Source organism: Bombyx mandarina, chromosome 25 (assembly GCF_030267445.1).
Source record: "Bombyx mandarina strain Sakado chromosome 25, ASM3026744v2".
In the NCBI taxonomy this organism is placed as follows: Eukaryota; Metazoa; Arthropoda; class Insecta; order Lepidoptera; family Bombycidae; genus Bombyx; species Bombyx mandarina.
The window spans coordinates 2,847,346-2,869,597 of NC_143231.1; the positions used below are offsets into that span (position 1 = coordinate 2,847,346).

Genomic DNA, 22,252 nt, shown 5'->3' on the forward strand with positions numbered 1-22,252 from the left:
ACACACATTATTACACACATACATACATATACACATATTATTTAGTTTAATTACTGTAGATCACAAGGTCTATGGCCAGCAATGGGCAGATAAAGGCTGATGATGATGATGAAAATTTTACTGGGTAAAGGTGGACTTACACATTTCTGACTTAGAATCTTTGCACCAAGCTATAATTGTGAAAGCTTTCCTAGTCCAATGGTTAGACAATTTTTCGATACGCACCCATATCATAGGTAAATTCCAATGTTTGTTGCCTACACTTTCCACGGGTTCTACATCATGAATCACGTCTTCATTTCAAATTTCTCACACATATATCACGTATTTAATATCATATTTACAATAATCAACCTTACTTGATTTAGATTTAAGACTTATATTACTATGATGATCGGAATAGAATATTAGTAATGAAATAGCAATAGTCACCGTTAAAGATATGAATCAACGTCAATATGGGAAGGTCAAGTGTGTTAACGAAGTCTTTGGTGCGTATTGAATATTCATAAGTCTTTTAATATAACACGCGTGAAATGAAGCTTTTGTGCTTAAATATCTCATAGAGACATGTCTTAGAATTCTAATCAAAATTCTTCATTACTCCTTAGATTCTGATTTCTTAAATTCACGGTCAGGAAATCGTTAAATTTATATTCATTAAGGGTCTTTTCCATTTTATGGTGATAATAATGTTTATGAAAATCGATCTTAGAACGAGAGTCATTAACAAAGACAGGAATCGATAACGATGCAATAATCAAGCTAATCTTCGTCATATCCATAATTTATAGTGCCGTGGATAATCGTAAATTCGTTGATATTCCCAACAATATCACTGAGTATTATCCGTTTTGTAAACGCATTGCACAGGACTTTTGTCTCGATTCAACACGTTCAGCCATAAACAAGGTGGCAGATCGTAAAACAACTTTATCGACATTTGTCCAGATTGTTTACGGCCCTACAGGATTACCTTTTGTGATTGATTCGAGTTCCTCTTAATAAATTTCCTTAGGGATTATAACACTAAGGATCTTTGTCAGTTCGTTTTATGTTTGAATATTAAAAGTGAATTTGAAGGGTTCGAATTTATTGGTTCTGTCGCTTTGGGTGAAGCAGACGTACTTATTAAAACAAAATTTATTTCTCTGTGATTTATTAGTGTTTTTACAACTTCGCTTGGAGAGAGGCTGGCGTCTTTCCTTAAGCGACATTTTGTTGTAAACATCAACATTGGACATAAAAATAACTCGTAATCAAATCGGTTACGAGCAAATGGATATTGGTACTCGGGAAAACACATGTAAAGCACCCGACACTGATGAAGCCAGAACGATGTTTCTATGACTATCAATCTGATATTTTAATCGAAAATAAAACGAAAAACCTTACGGGTAAGGTTGAGTTTCGAATCGACGTTTTAATCTAAAGAATTAAAAAGAACGCTCTCGTGGTAAGAGCATTCCTCTCGCTTAGTTAATTAAGACATAGATTATCAAACGTTTTGGAGTAGTAAATAAAATTTTAATCTTTACCCTATAGCATAGGCGTCTCTATAACACGCCTTTATCTTGGTATAGTAAGCCGCAGCGCACAACGTTTCTTTGATCCCACACCTACGCATATATTTAAATAGTAATACACCACCAATATAATACTAATGCACTGTCAAATTTTAATGTATCTCCGATAGCAACAAGAAAGCTTAAATACAAATCACGTGATGTTTTATAACATTTAATTGTTGTTTGTACTTAATGGATCTTTAATGATTATGTCTTTATTACAGGTAAGTACGCGATCGTCTGTTTCCAGTTCGTTCGCAAGTAAGCACAAGGGATTTTTCGTAATACTACAAAGCTTTTTTCGTTTAACTTTTGTTTTTTGTTTTCTTGTTACTCTTGTTTTAATTTCGTCAAAATTCCATGAGATATAAGTCACGTCAAAACTTTGCTTTAACATTGCAAGAAAACGACGAAACCAGTACAAACTGATTAAATACTTTAATCTTTATTTACTGGGACGTCTGCGCAGACAGTTTTGCTTTGCGATTTATTATCCAACTTTTAATGAGCCCAAGTTAAGTTCGGACTTCGTTGAGAGGATATTTTGCAACTGTCAACTATTTTAAGCGGACCTTGGATTACATTCCTTCCCTACTTCCGAACTCCAAGAATGTTTACAACAAGATTACCCGTGGTAAAGGGACGAAATAGTAGAAACTATGTTTAGGTCATAATATATTTATATATTATGTATTCTCTCCTTTGTAGGAACTGAATTTGTATCAAATATTTTTTTTATTGTTTTAGTTAATAACTAATGTGGTTACATGAAAGAATTGACCGCTAAAACTACACAAAAGTGCTTTCCACTACTTAAATATTTTCAAGAGCCTCATGTCCCTATTCTTACCATACTTAAGCTTCTTACTTCCGAAATTCTATTATAATAACACCAATAGCATCATTAACTATGACATGTACTTTACAATGCCTTTTATTTTCAATACGAACACTCCTGCCTAATGCATCAACTAGAGTAGCCGACGAACACCACAAAAATTCAGTGTTATTAGATTTTGTACTCTATTTCAGTGCGAATAGGAGTAATGACGTAATCTTTGACAGCACATTTAAGTTTTACAAAGCGAAGTGAAGAAGTCATTTCGTGGTTGTCATTGATGGGTTTTCAAATATTGACCGCCTCTCCCATTATCTGTGCGAGCGTGACGTTTCGGGCTATATCTTTGATAACGTTAGCCGTCGCCGTAAAATCGGGTATGTTTGCTTTAACGTCTGTGTTTGTATTCCGGTGCTGATATTAAAAGGTGTGGGGCATTTTTTAATTAAAGTGGACGCTTGGACGTATCGGGTTCCATGGGGTAAATGATAGATGGGTGGGTTCGGCTGACGTTTTGTTTTAACTGTTCTGCCGTTGGTCTTTTATTTCAAACTTTTTTAATATCAAATCCCTTCGGTTGTGTGCTTTATACCTCAATACACAAGCTTTTACAATCGAATCATCTCACTGACACTTTAAAATGACATTCCCACATTTTAACATTACATTAGAATGAAACAATTATCATAAATATAGTGTAGAAACTCGACCGATAAACCATGCGCTCTCTCACTCACTTCTTTAATTGTTCACTCCACGGTCCACTTAACACATTATAAAATATCAAAAATAAATAAATAATTATGCAATAAATCTGTTGGGGGACTCACCATGTGTTGACGTTATTAATTACCTTCCAAGTTTAAGAATATTTCTCAGCGTATTTCAACATCCTAATTGGGAACAAATGTTGAGGAGACTCGAAAGGAGTTGTTTTTTTTTTTTAAATTCGTTATGACAGTTCATAGTTCGGATATAAGAGATCAAAAGGAGGATTTTCCATTCTACGTGAATTGAATATGACGTTTCCTGGAATGAAACGGAAGGCAATTTAATTATTTGGTTAAAATTTAAAAGAACCGTCTATAAATAAGTATGCTCCTCATTAGATATTTTCTTAATTAGTTTCCTACTTTATAATAAGTAAATAAAATATATTTTAATTTGATTTAAAAAAAAATGTCGTGATCAAAGTCCCATAGAATAAGAGTTGGGTATTACAAAATTGAATTTACTATGTCAGCACAAATTAGAGTAATATTATCTTTATTGTCTATTTTCTTTATTTATAGTATTCGTTCTTATTAGTACTTTGTCATTATTTTTGCCTTCGTTAAGTATTTTAGGCACAGAGTGGTTTTAGGTCACTTTAATAAATCTGGTAATTTTTATTAAAGCTTTATTTGGCATTAGCTACGTCTATCATACTAAATAATTTATCAGGTTCACCGAGCAAACAAATACAAATGCGAGCTATATCTTGATTGTTATAATATTATCCACACCATCCTCTCTCACTATCACTACTAAACTAAATTAACGCTCACAACATTAATCATATGAACATCGAACGAGATGATAGTAATCACGATACGTCTTATATCTCAATAAGAAATCTTTAACATAACAATGTATTTAATTGCAAGCGCGACCAGTTCGGTTTTCATCGTACAAGCTTCAATAACAGTGGTATTAAAAGTGAAATATTTAATAAATATCCGCTCAGGTATTGAGGTTTTATTGGGCGTTGATGGTGGCGGGTATTTTGTTCTGAATACGTCTTTGACGTGCGTTTTGTATTGTGTATCTGCAGACTTCATTACTGCTATGCTTATAGCGATTTCTGGAAGCTTTTTATATATTGGAGAGAAACGATCCACACACGTCTAAGATTCTCTCATCGGTCTAATTATCCGATTAAGGTCAGTATTTTCATTATAGTTTATTTTTACTCTAGCTCTTTCTTTCATATCTAATATGCATACATCCTAGTTTAGTATTACAAGTAAACTAGGATGTATGTATAGGAGATATAAAACATCTACAATCATGAGCACTTCAGAACACACTGCACATAATATATGTACATATGACTTATTGATCGTATTGCATTGGCGAGTACCAGCGTCCTTTCTATTTCTGTCGTAAAGCGGCCAAGCTTTTTTATTTTTTATTGCCTTTGTAGACAGACGAGCATACGGCCCTCCTGATGGTAAGTGGTCACAGTCGCTCATGGACGTCAGCAATGCCAGGGGCAGAGCCAAGCCGCTGCCTGCCGCTTTCATCTTTGGATAGTGATATTCACACAATAACATCTAGTTTCATTCAAGTAGATATAGCAAAAAAAACCTTACTACACTTTTGATCACTAATTTTGTAGTCGTCGTGGCCTAACGGATAAGACGTCCGGTGCATTCGTGTTGAAGCGATGCACCGGTGTTCGAATCCCGCAGGCGGGTACCAATTTTTCAAATGAAATACGTACTCAACAAATGTTCACGATTGACTTCCACGGTGAAGGAATAACATCGTGTAATAAAAATGAAACCCGCAAAATTATAATTTGCGTAATTACTGGTGGTAGGACCTCTTGTGAGTCCACGCGGGTGGGTACCACCACCCTGCCTATTTCTGCCGTGAAGCAGTAATGCGTTTCGGTTTGAAGGGTGGGGCAGCCGTCGTTACTATACTTGAGACCTTAGAACTTGTATCTCAAGGTGGGTGGCGCATTTACGTTGTGGATGTCTATGGGCTCCAGTAACCACTTAACACCAGGTGGGCTGTGAACTCGTCCACCCATCTAAGCAATAAAAAAAAAAAAAACATTTTTGAACGGCTCAAATATAATTCGGTCGCTTATAAAATTCCACTTGGTCGAGCTTCTGTCTTGCATTCTCGAGTGCCACATTCAGAACGGGTTCGAGAATAAAAAGCGCGGATCTTGCACCGGCATTCATAACAGTTTTTGTCACCTGCCTCCGCCTTCCGAAGGTATTATGTTCATAATAATGAACGGAGCCTCAGTGTAATATAAGACTTTGTTTTTGTGATATCACACGTTGAATTCTTGAAAGATATTGAGATTCAGATTGCAAGTCGATAATAATATTTCGAAATGTTTGATTTTCTTGCTCCGTAACGCCTTTTACGAAGGTGCATAATATAAGTACCTATGTTACATAGAGAAACGAATTTAAAATTTAATGAAGCTAAGATTCGTATGGGAATATGTTTTATTAACCATTCAAAATAAAGTTATTGAATTTCGTATTTTAGAATGATTTTCGTTCAATATAGTTAGAACTAATAAAAAAAACCGCATACACTTCGAAAAAAGGTCTTAAGCGACCATAACCATATAACACTAGTTGTCACCCGCGGCTTCGCTGGCGTGGTCAAGGAAAAGTATCAGTGTAGTTTCCCGAGAAAATGAATATTTGTTTTTTCGGGATTAAAAAGAGCCCATGTATGTCAATCTCTTAACTTAATATTATCAGTTTAGAAAAATAATTTCAATACTTTGCTACGTTTCGTCATGAACGAAGGAAAAACAAACAAACTAAACAATGTAATAAACTAACACAAATACACTTTCAATTTAAAAAATTGTAGGCTTATTTAAAAAAATTTAATTGTCACATGAAATCGAATGGCAAAAAATATACACATATAAGAGTAATGCAAGAAATTGCATGCTGTATATCGATTAGTAAGCCATTGTCATTGATATTGACACGTGTCATGATTGCTTTAACAGCTAGTCTACGAAAACAAAACGCAAACATATTGTGCATTATTTTCATTAAATAGGTACATGTTTTGTGTTCGGAGGGTGAATTGTATGTCCCTGATTTGTAAATATTTAAATGTCCACTTATCAATCAACACGCGATCTATCAATGTTAAATGTCAACGCACGGTTAGGAGTCTTTAAACAAATCGATGGGTCATCGATCAAACCTACCAATCCATCTAAATTCTACATCAGAATAAAATAGGCCGAATCAAAGCCACACAATTTTGTACACGCTTGTAGATCGAAGTCAAGATATTAATGTTCCTTTTGTAATCCAACCTTTTGACCTGATACACTAACGTCACGTCAGAACTTTAATTATTCGTAACATCATAATCATTCTAGTCGTGAGTGTTCAATGAACATAAGAATTAATACTACATGACCACTATAACTCGATACATCGGCTCCAGCTTTTTATACTTTATCGTTGTTATTATTAAATATCTCATTAAACTGGTCGCGAAACACACAGATTACAACGTTACCCTCTCTACAAGATACTAGTTTACTTGGCTGAGCCACCCGCTGAGTTGGATGTGAGGCGCCCGTACAGTCACCCGCACAAGTTGCGCTATCCATCTCTGGAATGGCTCCATTATCGACTCTAAAGTACACGTTATAGAATTTCGTGCGTACTTGTTCGTTCGTTTGTACGCCCCATGCCGTTTCATTACAATCCTTACCATCGTTTATCATACTTTACATAGCCGTAATTTATTCATAAAGCCAATCTTGTTTACAAGCAGATTGTGTTACATGGCGTTCTTGAATTTCTCAATACGTGACCCGATTTCGTATAAAGCAATGTGGTTGATTCATTGTTAGTTTTTATTATAGATAACAATATTTTACACGTCGCCAAGTCGTTGGTAAGATGAGACTTTAGCTTATTTATGTTACGAGCGGCTACCATTATTGTTGTAAAGCGGAGAGAAGGTACCATTTACATCCATATCGTCCCTCGTGATTTGTACGTTTTAACTGAATTTCATTGTTTTTTTTTTGTTTTTATTACCGTCATAATTTGGACTAAGTCAAATTGAGTGTTGTTTACTAGGCTAAGTAAAAGGTACTGTGAATTTGGCCTTTACCTTTTTGAACATTGATTTTTAAATTATGTTAAACTCTTATACGATATTAGAGTTTTTATATTAAAATTTAGTATTCAAAAATAATTCAAAGATTTTACTATATTTTCGAAATTAATCGATATATATATATTTTTATCTTGTAATACTTTCTATAAAAAAATATGTAAATATTTCTATAAAGCAATAAAAGGCATTAAATTCTAAATATTTTAAATGACCTGACTAAAAACATATCTAGAAAAAAATCCGGTCCACTAATGGATTTTTCATTCAAACTGGTTTTAAAAGTTGAAATATTCACAATACTTAAAATTATTAAAAACAATAATACACTATTACGTACTAAAGTATATTTTTCGATAAAATTCCAACAATACTGCCTTAGTTGTGGCGTATAATATGTTTTATAAATTAAGGTCATTTTTCACGAAGCTAATGAGTATATGAGTTCACGCTCCACCTATTGTCAACGACACATGGACAATTTTAGGCGAATATAGCATCTGGCGACCACATTAAGTGACAGTGAAAATGCTACTTACGCTTCAAATTGGAATGCCCATTAGCTTTGGGGCAAAATTTGAAGTAGGTAGGCAACAGATAACTGCTCTACCTTGGGACCTACTGAAGTACCAGAGCTACCGTAACCACACATCTTCATGTGGACTGCATGCTCGAAGCAATTAGCCCAAATCAAAATCTACCCACTACTATGCTAAAACGTAAATTATTTCATAATTACAAACAGTCACGTCCACGAATTGTATACTTCATTCTTGGTCTGTCTCATCGTCATTAGCGGCTAGTCCATGATTAATTGTTACAAATGAAGCCATCCAGTGAATGGTCAATTTAACACTAATGCCTTGAGGGATTAACAGCTGACATTTTATTACGTTATTCAAATTGAGTTTATGAATTATTTAGGTCTCGTAGTGACGTAACGCGAGTCATGATTTAAGACAGATGGGATAGCCCGGTTGGCGATGTTGGTAAATATCTGAGTCGCTATTCAAGGGGCCGGTATTAGGGTGTATTACTGTTTTACCAAAATTAATCATTTTCTGCTTGTTCCCACCATGTTTTAGTGTCCAACCCCAGTACTGTTTTTAATTAATTTAAAATAAAATCCTTCGGAAAAAGGTAGCTAATTATATAAGTTATCTTTTAAATATTAGCCCTTTTTATATTTAACCCAAACTCATTAAATAGAAAGAAAACCATTTCAAAACGAAATAATCATTTTAGTGTTCTTAACACTAAAAACATAAAAAATCGACCAAAAATTTAACTGTGTGTGCGTGTTGAAAATGTGTTAAGTTTTGATGTATCATTAAGTCGATACAATCTTCAGTAGTCCATCTGTGAAACCGCATATTATATTACACAACCCGAAATATTTTAGGGTCATTTAAATTTGAGTATTCTTGTTTTGTTAGATAATTTTGTACTATCGAGTGAAAAAATGGACACTGCTTTTAAATTTGAAAATCATCACTAAATAAATGTCGATCATTTATTGATTCAAGGGATGGCACAATAGTCTCCCACTCTGAGAAGTTTCAAAACAGATTTTATTGACCAAAATGTTTTACATATCAATCCTGTGTTCTTATTCCACGAGGTGTCTTGTAAGTCTAAGCAGGCTGTTACAACAGCTCCGTTAATTTTTGCTACGAAGCAGTTATTGGTATCAATGCGAAGAGTAGAATAATCGTTCTGATGCTTTTAAACTTCTAAGTCAACTCACAGGGCAGGCGTGTCTTTCACCCAAACCTTAGTAAATGCTTAATACTAAGGCGACAGAGAAAAAATATACTAATTTCGGTTAAAAAAATATGGACAGATCGTAACAGGTTATTCAAGATCTGCTTACAACACAGGGTATACAAAAATAGCAAAAGCATTTTTAAATTAAATTATTCTCCTGAATCAAACTAATTGATATACATCGTTTTGTATTATTATTCTTGATATCTCCATTAGTGTCATCCGGTAGATTACTCGTATGTGGAAGTTGGATAGTGTTATATAAAACGGAACCAAGAAGCTAGTTACAGTCAAAATATTTTCATTACATTTTTTTTTCTGATTGACTTTTTATTTTTTTTGTCGTTTCTTATGATTCTTTATATTTTAAAAGTATTTGGAAAGCTCATGATATTAAGAACAAGTTTTTAGTCTCTGTTTTTCCCGCGTAAAAGGTTTAAAATTTGGAAAGCCAAAAAGGAAATTTATTCAAACCCATTCAACGAATTATACTTGTGCTGTGTAACAAAGTCGCTCTATACGATTACCATGTTTATTTTTTAAGACATGTCAAACTGCAACCAACTACGCAGTCAAAAATAAAAAAAGAACCCACACCGGGCTGGCTTATTTTATTAAAAGAGACATTCACTTTCTTATTTATGTTTCTTCTTTAATATTGTTAAAATTATTCATTTGGCAAAAGTTGAAGGTTCTTCAAAAAATTATCAAACTGGAGACTGCTAGCTCATTATTCTCGGCAAACGCCAAAGAATACCTACTCAGTTGGTACAGCAATTCGTAGTAAGGTTTGGCCTTCGACACCATAAAGCACCATTGGTCCCAATCCCACCCTGTTTTCTTGGAGGAAATTTCTCCAATCATAGTTTCTTCTATCTCATTCTTTAATATCTGTAGAATTAGTATAGTATCCGTATCAATTAATCTATAAGAGAAAATATCGCAAACAATACTAATGTAGTTTGGTTCACTACTACACAAATTCGTTCAATAAACGAAACTCATTTCATCTGTCATTCTTATCGATTTATAAGACAAGTGTGATCAACTCGAATTGATTTCATAATATGTGAATCTTTCGGTTTCTGTTTCTTAAATTATGAGGTATTTTAATTGAGATCGCTATTGAGGCGCCCTTCTCTGATTAGTAAATTTAGTATAGTAAAGTATAGAGTAAATTTATTAGGTTCTATTTTGTCAGGCATGCAACTTGGAATTGTGGCGGTTTTGGATAATGCTTTAGATAAGTCTCGGTCTATATTCTTAAGTGGTTACTAGAGCTTACAGCCATTATAATATGAAAACTACGTGGAAGCTAATGTCTAGATCGGGACGTGGTAATTAAGCAGTTCATTAAGTGAAATTCTGGTTAGTACAGCAAAAGTTGTGAATAAATTTTTGGTTAATGTGCAGTTATAATATTTAGATCTATTGGCTGTAACCTTAGTTGTTCTCATAGTAAATCGCCTTCGTGCTCATCTAAAATATAAGTGTTGTAATGTAGAAGGTGATTAATGAAAAAAAGGGTAAAACATATTGTTTCTTTCCAATTTGACTCTTTGGTGAAACTTCGTATGCAGTAGATGGTAAAGCCATTACTATATATTTAATAGCCCACTTTATGATTTTTTTGTTTTAATATATAAATTGTTTGTTTCTACAAATTAATATTTTTGAAAATATCGATTAGTCTTTTGATAATCTATCGGTAAAAAATATAATTAAATTCTGAATAATTATTTGTACTAGAATCCCATCGAATCGATACTATTGTTCAAAAGTTTCAAACTATTCGTCAACAAAAACGGAACTCGAAATAACTTGGTGAAAACGACCAAAATAGGGGACGAACAAAAAGGCCGAACGATTTCTGCGAATCTGTAGTATAGGGTTGAACAGAAAATGTAATAAGTTTTTGCTTATTTCGAAATACGATTAAGTAATTTAGTGAACGATTGGGGTCAACGCTATACAACCAATATCTAGGTTATTTCTATCTTCTTATATGGGGCGGAGACATGGAAGAAGGCTGATCGAAGTCGGGTCGACGCGTTTGAGATGTGGTGCTGGAGGAAAATGCTGCGGATTCCCTGGACGGCGCATCGGACAAACACATAAATCCTGGAAGAACTAGGCGTCTCCTCCAGACTCTCCACCATTTGCCTACGTAGGATTTTAGAGTTTTTCGGTCACGTTGCGAGGAAAAAGGCTAACAATCTCGAAAGACTTATCATCACCGGCAAAGTGGAAGGAAAGAGGCCTAGGAAGCGTAGTCCCATGCGCTGGTCCGATTAGATTAAGACGACTTTAGAATCCAGCATCAATGTCGCTATCCACTGCGCGGAGGACAGGAGTGAATGGAGGAACATAGTCCTAACAAAAGTGCTCCGTAAAGTTCACAACCCTCAGCACTGAGGAATACGACGCACGGGGGAGTAGTTTATTGGAATGAGCTATTGATAGCAGTGTTAAGTATTGATATTCTGTTGATCTTATAGTATTTATTGTATTAATACAAACAAATGATCGCGTGTTTATTTGTTCGTAATTTATACGCACATCTTATATTCGATCCAGTTAGAGCTTGAGAGACGATGTTCAGACCTTGAGTAATGAGGTCTAAGCCACAATTATGTCGTAAAACGTCTATATCTATCATAAAATCGGAACATATCGAGAGGCTTGTTTTAACCGACATTTTATTCATACATCGACATCTATAATTGTAATTAAAGTTGCGTTTATTTGGTATTAGGATCAACAAGTCGATGTTTTTCATTGAACTTCAATTAAGTTCACTCCATTCAAAATAGCTGAACAAGTTTTTTTTTTGGTAGTGACATTTTTCCAAATTTTAAACCTGTAAATGGCTCTCCTGTAAAGTTGCAAAAATGTCGCTTAAATAAAATAACATTTTACCCCTCGGTATGTATGTCTGATTCACGACAGAAATAGGGTTGTTGTACCTAGATTTTCGGCCTTAAAATACGCCGCACCACGTGATATCACAGTTATTATATCCGATTTACTCGTAATCACTCTGTTCCAAATTCAAGCTTATATCAAAGCAGAAGAGCTCAGAACTCTTCCGCTATTAAGCGGCTATCTCTAATAGACATTACATTTGTTACTATTGGCATGATTAGTGTTAATAACATTTTCTTTATACCTACAATGTTGGAAGCCGCGTCGAGCTGCGAGTTCAATAAAATACAATATATTTTCATTCGTGTTATGTTGTTATAGAAGCATTTGGTGTATCTTTCAAATTAGTATCTAATTAATAGCACAAAAATGTATAAGTTTAGTGAAATTTTATCACCCAAAACCTCTAAGTAATTAATTCGTCAAACCGCAAATTAATTCCACACCCACAACCCTGACTAACGTTCAACAAATTGGTCGCCTTGATAACTAAATCCTTCGAAAACGGAAAGTCAATTTATCAATTTGTCTTTGAAGCGACAATAGCTTCAGATGCTAACAATTTAAAGGTCGAATTTGCTTAAATTGATAGTCGTTTTCGCCGTTTTGATTCGCGTGTTAATCTTAAGACAGCTTGTGATTATTTTTATTTGATACGTTTTCTTGAAGTCTTCATTAAGGATATTCTTAATGAGAGATTCGCATCACTGACGAGTTATAGGGTACGGATATGACCGTATTTTGATGTAGCGTTAATTTTTTTCGTTTTAATCTTAATGGAGCAAACACGCCAGACTTTATTTATTTCTTTTTATTGCTTAGTTGGGTTGACGAGCTGACGGCCCAGCCGGTGTTAAGTGGTTACCGGAGCCCATAGAAATCTACAGCGTAAATGCTGCCACACATCTTGAGATATGAGTTCTAAGTTCTCAGTATGGTTACACCAGCTGCCCCGCCCTTCAAACCGAAGCGCATTACTGCTTCACGACAGAAATGGGCATACCTACCCGTCCGGACTCACAAGAGGTCCTACCACCAGTAATTACGCAAATAATAATTTTGCGGGTTCGATTTTTATTACACGATGCTATTCCTTCACCGTGGAAGTCAATCAATTTGTTAAGTACGTATTAAAACGGAAATAAAGTTATAACCAATACGATTCCGTTAACTACAACCAAAACAAGATAAATTAGTGAAAGAATAGCAGGAAAATAAATATTAAAAAACCATGCAACGAAGAACACAAGTCAAGCAATATACGTATGAGCAACATGCAAGTAAAAAATACAGATATAAGTAAGTTTTAATTAACAAATGAAAATTAATATTATAAAATGAACGAACAAAAATATACTCCTTCGAAGAATTTTAGCCAATTAACGAACTCGCGTTTTAAAAGATCTGGCGTCCGAGGAACACTGCGAAAGTGTACTTTGTCAAAAATACATGCAAAATAATACAATTTGGTTGAAAGCGTCCGCTGTCTCGAGCAGGGGTTTGTAGAAAAACATTTCAAAGAATGTTGTCAACTTTTTAAAATTTATGACAATTGTTGACTATTTATTGTATTGGAAAATATTAAGGCGTCACTTCCCAGCTTTTAATTTTTTTTAATTTTTTTTATTGTCCTTGTAAGCAGACGAGCATACGGCCCACCTCATGGTGAGTGGTTACCGTCGCCCATTGGCTTCAGCAATGTCAGGGACAAATCCAAGCCGCTGCCTACCGTTTAATACTCTCCACAAGCCTCGTTTGAAGGACATGTGATAGCGCTCGAGAAACACCGTGGAGGGGAGCTCATTCCATAGCCGGATGGTACGTGGCAAAAAAGACCTCTGGAAACGCACTGTGGATGACCGCAGTGGTTCCAGGTAGTATTGATGAACTCTACTCCGGTGGCGGGCGGTGCGATGGTAAAAACGAGATGAAAAGCTCTTAAAATACTCTGTTTTCTTTTTTTTTAATTTTTCATAATTTTTATAACCTATTTGTTTAATTTTCATAAAGATTATTGTGAAAAGGTTTCATCTTCTACGTAATATATCGGACATTTCTCAAAAACATTATCTCAGTAGTACATTAAAATATCAAGAATATCAAAGCATCAAGCTTCTGGACACATTGTGTATTGTTGGGCCCTTTCTCTTATTCAGTCAGTCCTGTTTTATTCAACAGAGGATAAGTGACGATACGTTTATCAAATCGAAATTATTATTATTTTTTGTCAAAATCCCTACAATGTTTTTACCAAATGGGAGCAAAATATGATATGTCATACATTTGTACTTTTAGTAATTAAACTGGTTTAGACGATAGAAATTTCCCCTTAAAAAATCTAGCTTTTTTTTATCGCTTCGATGTATTAACGAGCTCACGGCTCACGGCTCACCTGGTGTTAAGCGGTTACCGGAGTCCATAGTCATCTACTACGTAAATGCTACCACCCACCTTGGGAAATTAATTCTAAGTCTCAGTTTTTACAGTACAACGGCTGCCCCACCTCACTTCAAACTGAAACGCATTACTGCTTCACGACAGAAATAGGCAGGCTGGTGGTACCTACTCGTGCAGACTCACAGGACGTCCTACCACCAGTAAGCTAGCACCGGTAGTTATTGATACATTAACAATTTTTTATTATTTTTTTTATTGCTTAGATGGGTGGACGAGCTCACAGCCCACCTGGTGTTAAGTGGTTACTGGAGCCCATAGACATCCACAACGTAAATGCACCACCCACCTTGAGATATAAGTTCTAAGGTCTCAGTATAGTTACAACGGCTGCCCCACCCTTCAAACCGAAACGCATTACTGCTTCACGGCAGAAATAGGCAGGGTGGTGGTACCTAAGTACCTACTCGTGCAGACTCACATGACGCCCTACCACCAGTAAGCTAGCAGCAGTAATTATTGATACACTAACAAATTTTTCTTTAGAGCGTATATTTTTGGTGTTGAATTGATTTTTAATTTTATCTCTCATTACAAACAAACAAATAAGCGTAACACGTACACGTAATAAATTTAACCGAATCCCACAATACGAATTACCTTCCAAAAGTCAACATAATTAATACACTTTTGTTGGAGAATCAAAAAAAAAAGCCGGAAATTCAATAACATTATCGCGGCAACATCGTCTCTATCCATTCAAACGTACTGTATTTATTTAACTGTCTAATTTAAATAAGACAAGGCTTTAAGTTCTTTTGTGACTTTGTCCGAGCTCGTAAACAAATTAACTTTGAGTAAAATGAGGATATTCTGTGAAAAGGGGAATGATATTATTATTTTATAAAGAAGGATTGTTGTTGTATATTATGAGTGATTCGAAATTGAAACTTGCGCAATTTTGTTATTGATTTTCAACTAGTTGACCCGGCAGACTTCGTAGTGCCTCAATCGATAAACAAAATACCTAAACTTTTGTATAAAATAAACTTAAAAGAAACTAAAGGAATCCGTCCGACGGGGGACACATCAAAGGAAAAACAAAATTGTTATTTTTATTTAATTCAGAGCATTTTCATATATATTATCTACCTTTTAAACCTTTTCTGGAATTGCACAAATAATTCAAGACCAAAATTAGCCAAATCGGTCCAGCTGTTCCCGAGTTTTAGCGAGACTAACGAACAGCAATTCATTTATATATATAAGCAGCGTCTATTTGGTATAGTACAGTCTCGAATGGTGAATTTCTTCGGACACGTTTCGCGACGAGATGGCCGGTCCATAGAACGTCTCGTTGTACAGGGAAGCGTTGATGGTACAAGACCGCGCGGGAGGCCACCAATGCGGTGGACCGACCAAATTAAAACAGCAGTGGGAGGTCCCCTAAATGAGTGCAGTAGAATGGCCTCAAGCAGGGAGAGTTGGCGCGACATCGTGAGACGCATCAAGTCTGCCCCTTCCAACACTACATGACGATCACGACCACTCTGTCAAGAGTGACACGACTGAGAAGAAGAAGAAGAAAAAATAAGTAGATAGCTCAAAATACCTAGTCAGGTCATAAATTCTGTCACATGTTTAATGTAAAATAATTGAAACAAGTTTATTCATTATGTAACCACTCATATACCAAAATGAACTTAATAAAACATAGATTCTTATGACACTAAAGTTTATTCAAAATGACTCCGTGATTTTGAATACAGGCCTTCAATCTGCGCGGCCAGTCGTCTATCGCAGCACGAACGAGGTCCATGTCAATATCGGCGGCTGCCTTAATCAAGGATGTCTTGAGTGACTCCAAATTGGGATGAGGCTTTGAGCACGCCTTTTCCTCCAAGTGTTGCCATATCTTGTAATCTACCGGATTCAAATCTGGACTGGAGGAGGGCCAGTCTTCGTGCCGGATGAAGTCGATTTCACGCGCCGCCAGCCAGTCTTGTGTGCTCTTCGCTCTATGAGCTGGCGCCGAATCTTGTTGGAATACCCAGTGCCTGTTATTGAACATGGTATGAGAAACAGGTTCCACAAGGTTCGTCAGGACTGTATTTTGATACACAACTGCATTCGTTTTTACACCTTTCTCACAAAAATGTACCTCTGTTAAGCCCCAATAAGATACTCCCAACCATACCATGAGCGAGGATGGAAAATGACCTCGTTGGACACGCGGAATACGGTTGCACGCTTCTTCACTACTATGTGCGTACACCTTATCATTTTGTTTGTTGTAGCTCTCTTCTACGGTAAAAATTTTTTCATCCGAAAAAAGATTTTCCCGATATTTTTTTCCCGCGTACCGCTTCAAAAAAGCGCGGCATCTCTTCAGTCTCAGGTCCATTAGACGAGCATTCAAACGATGTCCTGTTTTTCTTCGATATGCCCGAAGCCCTAAGTCTTCATTTAACACCCTTTTCACCGTGGTTCTGCTTAACCCCATCTGAAGGGCCAACAGTTTCTGCTTACGTTTGGGATTTCTTTGAATTCGCGCCTTCACAGCTTTTATCACTGCTGGAGTCCTAACAGACCGAGGGCGACCACTTCTTGACCTGTCATCTACACTAGAGTCTTCATTGTATCGTTTGATGGTACGATAAACGAATCTTTTGGTTATATTCAAATTTATCAGTATGTTAAAAATTTGAATTGGCGCGTAACCGCTACGATGCAACGCAATAACTGCAACACGGTCTTCTTTAAGCGTCCACTCCATATTTAAAAATGAGTATAATTCTAAAAGTATACATTTTTATTTTCATGAACAATTCGAAATTCGAATTCAATAAACTTTTTTGTGGCCAGCATTCTAAAAGAAAAGTTTTTACTATGTGACAATATTTATGACCTGACTAGTTATATACATTAGATCGAATATGCTTTAATTCACATATTATTATTTATCTTTTTGGGAACCTTATATGTGATATAGGTAAATAATCTGTTTAACTAAAAAAATATATATTTAGAGTCGCGGCGGAACGTGACGTTTCGCTAAGATATGTTAGCGCCGATTGATAATCACATAATTTCTGTCTAAGCTCATTTACAAACGGCCAAATATTTATATATATAAAAAAATATTATACTTTTTCTTACTATTTTATTATATATTTTGAGTATTGTATTCTTTGACCAACTAACTATACCGACTGTCGAAATTTTTGAACTGGTATATAATAATACAGAATAGTGATTCACAATACACTCTACAGCAAGTAATTATTGCAATTCTTCAACCGTGCTATCTGATCATGTAAATACGTATTTATTCAGAATTTTTTTGTATATAACTGCGGGATTTGAACACCGGCTCACTTAATGACCCGATTTGAGTACATACAACGGTCGTTTTATTTTGTAGAAAAACATCTCTTAAAACTTAAACTTTTATAATTATTTGTAAGGTTGATATAAAAAATACCTTTAAACGACTCAGAAGACCGTAACCCGAAAAATCATGACAACATTGCAAGCTAATTAACTTATTACCGTGAGCTTTCAAAAGTGTTAAACACTCGGAGCTTACACACGACAGCACGTTACAATCCATCATAACGCCAGACAATTACTGAGAAGCATTAATGATGCACCATTTATCAAAAAACTATCTTTCGAATGTGGCTTCTCTTGTTTTTTTTATTATTATTTGGATATCCTAACTCTTTGTTCACGTATCGAAATATACATATACATAAGATATTTTTTTTTGTTTGCTTATGGTTGCGTATGGTTGCTTCTGAGCCGAAATAGACATCAGCGGTGGCTCCAACTTGTGCAATTCTGCAATACTTAATGGGTTAAGATTTGAAGGGTACACCCCTTTGAAATTAGGTGGGAATATAAGTTGACTGAGAAAATAAGCAGCTCGATTGGACCAGGGTCAAATCTCCTATAAACAATCAAACAATCTGGAACTTCCGTGTTTTCTTTAAATTCTATGTTCACAAAATTAATTAAACTTTAAAGTTATTTTAGCAACACCGAATTGTATATGATTGTACTTGTAAAATACCAGATAATAGGAGACATAGAAAATTACATTTAACAAGCTTAATGCATAGATTAGCTCTCGGTATAATCCTGGTACCCATTTAATTATCTCCACGGAAGGCGACGCTTCCACTATACTCCTAGCATTATCCAACAGTGACCAATTACGATAAGATAAGCTGGTTAGATGAAACAGCTTCGAGAAAATCATTGACCTACTGGTTCATCATTTTGTGTAAGGCATTTGGTAAACCAAGTCTGGTTTCCTGGTCTGGTATTCTTGTGTCTTATCCGTTTTCGACACACGTAGTGCAAAGTTCAAATTTGGGGCCGCTTAATGAAATTTTGTCAATTTTGTGTTGAATACTTGAATGTACCAATAACCAGGGACAAGTCACACAAGGTCGTGTATTCCCAAGCTAGGATTTCTTGTAAAATGGAAACCAAAGACTGTTAAACCTTTAAATGTATATACAATATAAATATGAACATCCATGCAAAGAGCAGACAAACTTGTTGATAGCAAGAATGTTTCGGTGAATCCGGTGGTAGATTCTGCGAAGCACTGCTCTTGCTAGGGCCAGTGCTAGCAACACCTCCAGTTTGAGCCCCGCGAGCTGACCTACACGTTAGGGCGAAGCTGATATAGCCTCTCAAGACTGTCAGCATAGGTAGGAAAAAAAACAACTTTCGGTAAAGTAGTCAGTCGAAACCAAACAATCTTAAATCACTAACATATTTTTTACGCCATCAACAAACCGACAAGCTACCATTCTTTAGTCATATAAAAATAAAGTTCGTCATAAAATTCTCGAGGCTAAACATCCAGTTTGATAATGATCGTGTTTTCAATAATTACTCAGTTATTCTTCCCACAATCTTGATTATGTGTATGTTGTTTGGTGCCGCGGACGCGTTCGAATGAGCGGTCTTCTTTTTATTTTAATTCTCTGTATCGGAAATTGTTTTTGTATGTTCTTTTTTATTCTTAATTGTTTATTTGTCTGATTTTGTATTCAGAATTGTTTAATCATATTTAAATTTGTTATTGTTTCATGTAATTTTTTAAATGTTTCTAGAATTCAATTGTTTCCCGCTTAGAGGAATATTTTTATTTAAGTGTAGATCGGGATATCTAAAATTGGAATGACGTAACACTGCTATAAAGCTATATGTATCTCAAAACATTTTTTTGTTTTTATTACATAACGATATTAAAGTAATAATTGCGTACGGTCTGCATCCCTCTATTAGCCTCTCAGTATTTATAATTAACATGCTTCTCAGATACTGTCTGATTTGAGTCTAAGCATTTCATGCAACTGTATCCGGTTATGCTCACTACGCCTCATGTTTTGTTGTATTTCGTGAATATTTCTTGAGGAAATCGGGCGGATTAGTCGATGGGAACCCGAAGAGGCGGCGGAATTCGACAATGGCCCAAGTTGCTCAGTTGACGAAACTGCTACTCTTCAGATTCTTGATTTAGTATCAACCCCGTAACTAAACTATCGCAGTCTGCTTCGCTTCATATTAAAATTGTTTAATCTCAATAATAATAGTAGAGATTACAAAAAAAAAACACAGTTCACTGCCTAATATTTCACATCAAAAAACCAATATGTATACAAGTCTAATTATATGTTTTTATTAATGCTTAAAACATTGTCGGCGACGAGGTTTTGCCTTTACCATCCTCATTGTGTGGGCCGCAAGCAAAATTGTCTACTAAACAGTTTGAAACTTTATTATGGAACTTAGACTTTTTTAATTCACTTAGATTCCTTACTCTCGTAATCTCAAAAGTAACACATTGATAATTCGTTTAATTTTATGACGAAAGTCATAGAGTTCAAAATTATTATTTTTGTTACTGCACTAATGTATACCTTCTTTATTATCATAAACTAAATTGAAAGAATTCCTAAACGGCAATCGAAATACATAAAAATCTATTTATCCAAATAAGACAAATCTCACGAAATTATCAACAAATCTCTACTCATTTCCTGTCTCTTCTGTTCTGAGCGTAGACCAATTTTCTTTCTCTTTCCACCGCCATATCAACCATCAACTTCATCAACATATATTATGTCTTTATTAAATATTACATTCAGAGAATTTTATCTAAACGATTTCTTTAATCCGATACGTAAATATACAAAAAATAAAATATAAAACAACAAAATTACATCTCAAATTACATCCAATTGCGACGTCATAATGTAAATTTGTTATTAGTATAATTTTTGTTCTATAATAAAAATTATGGAAATTACTCTTACATTAGATATAGAGGTACGTAATATAAGTTCATTCATTGAATTTGTTCATTTCGATTTCATAATTTTTGGTACCCTACTATGCGTTCGAAGGCTTGAACATATAGTAGTAACAAAACTTCGGACCAGTTCGAGTAAAACTTTATAGTATTCAAAACCTTTGTATTATTCGATTTTGTTATTATTTTATAGATGAGTGAACGAGCTCACAGGTCTCCTGATATATATTTTTTTCCTACCTAAGCTGATAGCCTTATATCGGCGAAACCTTAACTAGTAGGTGAGCTCACGGGGCTCAAACCTGACGACGTTGCTAACACGAACCCTAGCAAGAGCCGTGCTTCGCAGAATCTACCACCGGATCGGAAACGCGACCCACTGAGAAGATCCATCGAGAAACTCAGTGGGCTGTGTCTGAGGATCCTGATATTAAGCTGTTGCCGAAGCCCGTAGATATCATAAAATGCCTTGATATATGAGGTCTAAGTCCCAGTTTTATGTCGACTGCCCCACTCCTCAAACCGGAATGGATTACTGCGTTGCAATAGATACAATTAGGGGCAGTGGAATATAACGCTACAGTCTCACATGACGTTCTACCACCAGTTACTTATCCTTTCAAAGTATAGGTATTGACCAACTAGCATTCGTTCATTTCTTTATTAGTATTATGAATTTAAATATACTAAGCTATCGCTATCCGAGAATTTCCATACGTTTCCAACGACCCAAACTACTCCCGTTGCCATGGCAACCATAACTCACTTAACTATCTATATCTATTTATTTATTTATAACTTCATATACTAGAAGGTATAAAGGCGGACTTAATGCCATAGGCATTCTCTAACAGTCTACCTTAGGGGAGTGCAGAGATGAATCTTGGTAGGTGTAGTGTGATAGTGATATTACTTAAACATATGTGTATAACTATATATATATATATGTCGCATCCGGGTCAATAGTTCGGAATATCAACGATACACAAACGTCAAAGTGACAGAATGGCCGTGTCGTGGTTGACGACTTTTAGTAATATTAAGACGGTGGTTTTGATTATTATTTTAAATGATGAAATGTTGTTTTGATAAATATCACAAAATGAAGGGTAGACTCCGTAACGCCACAGTTATAAAATGGCGGTACGTGGACAGAGTCGTGGCATTCCGTGTCAGACAGTCGTTCAGTCCGTATCAGACGGTCCGTCCGTCTCAGTCAGTCAGTCAGTCGGTCTGTCGGTATGTGCAACGAAACTGTCGGTTTATCCTGTCATTGTGAAAGTTGTGTGTGTTGAGTTTCAATAATTATTATTGAAAGGTTTTGTTGACTGAACTGAGTTCAATCGAATACGAGTGATGACGAAACTACCGCTTAGCCATCCCTGGCCCCGCCGCCTACGACATATATATAACATACATAATATTTATAGATATACATAAATATACATACATACATACATACATATCATAAATATATACATATAAAAACATATATAAACAAATATTATCAATTAGATATATTCCATCTTTCAG

The 22,252-nt window shown here is 35.3% G+C and overlaps 1 protein-coding gene across 3 annotated transcripts in view; it reads left to right on the top strand.

Annotated features, from left to right (window-relative positions):
* pxb (putative Hedgehog signaling attenuator pxb) overlaps nt 1-22,252 on the top strand; it is a 211,150-nt gene that overhangs the window by 71,099 nt on the left and 117,799 nt on the right. Inside the window, exon 1 of one of the 3 annotated variants that reach the window (XM_089738572.1) lies at nt 1,811-1,829. The exons of the other annotated variants lie outside the window; for them this stretch is intronic. The gene's annotated coding sequence lies outside the window, so the exon portion shown is untranslated. Of the gene's footprint in view, nt 1-1,810; nt 1,830-22,252 lie in introns of those variants that run through there. 3 annotated transcript variants of the gene reach the window in all.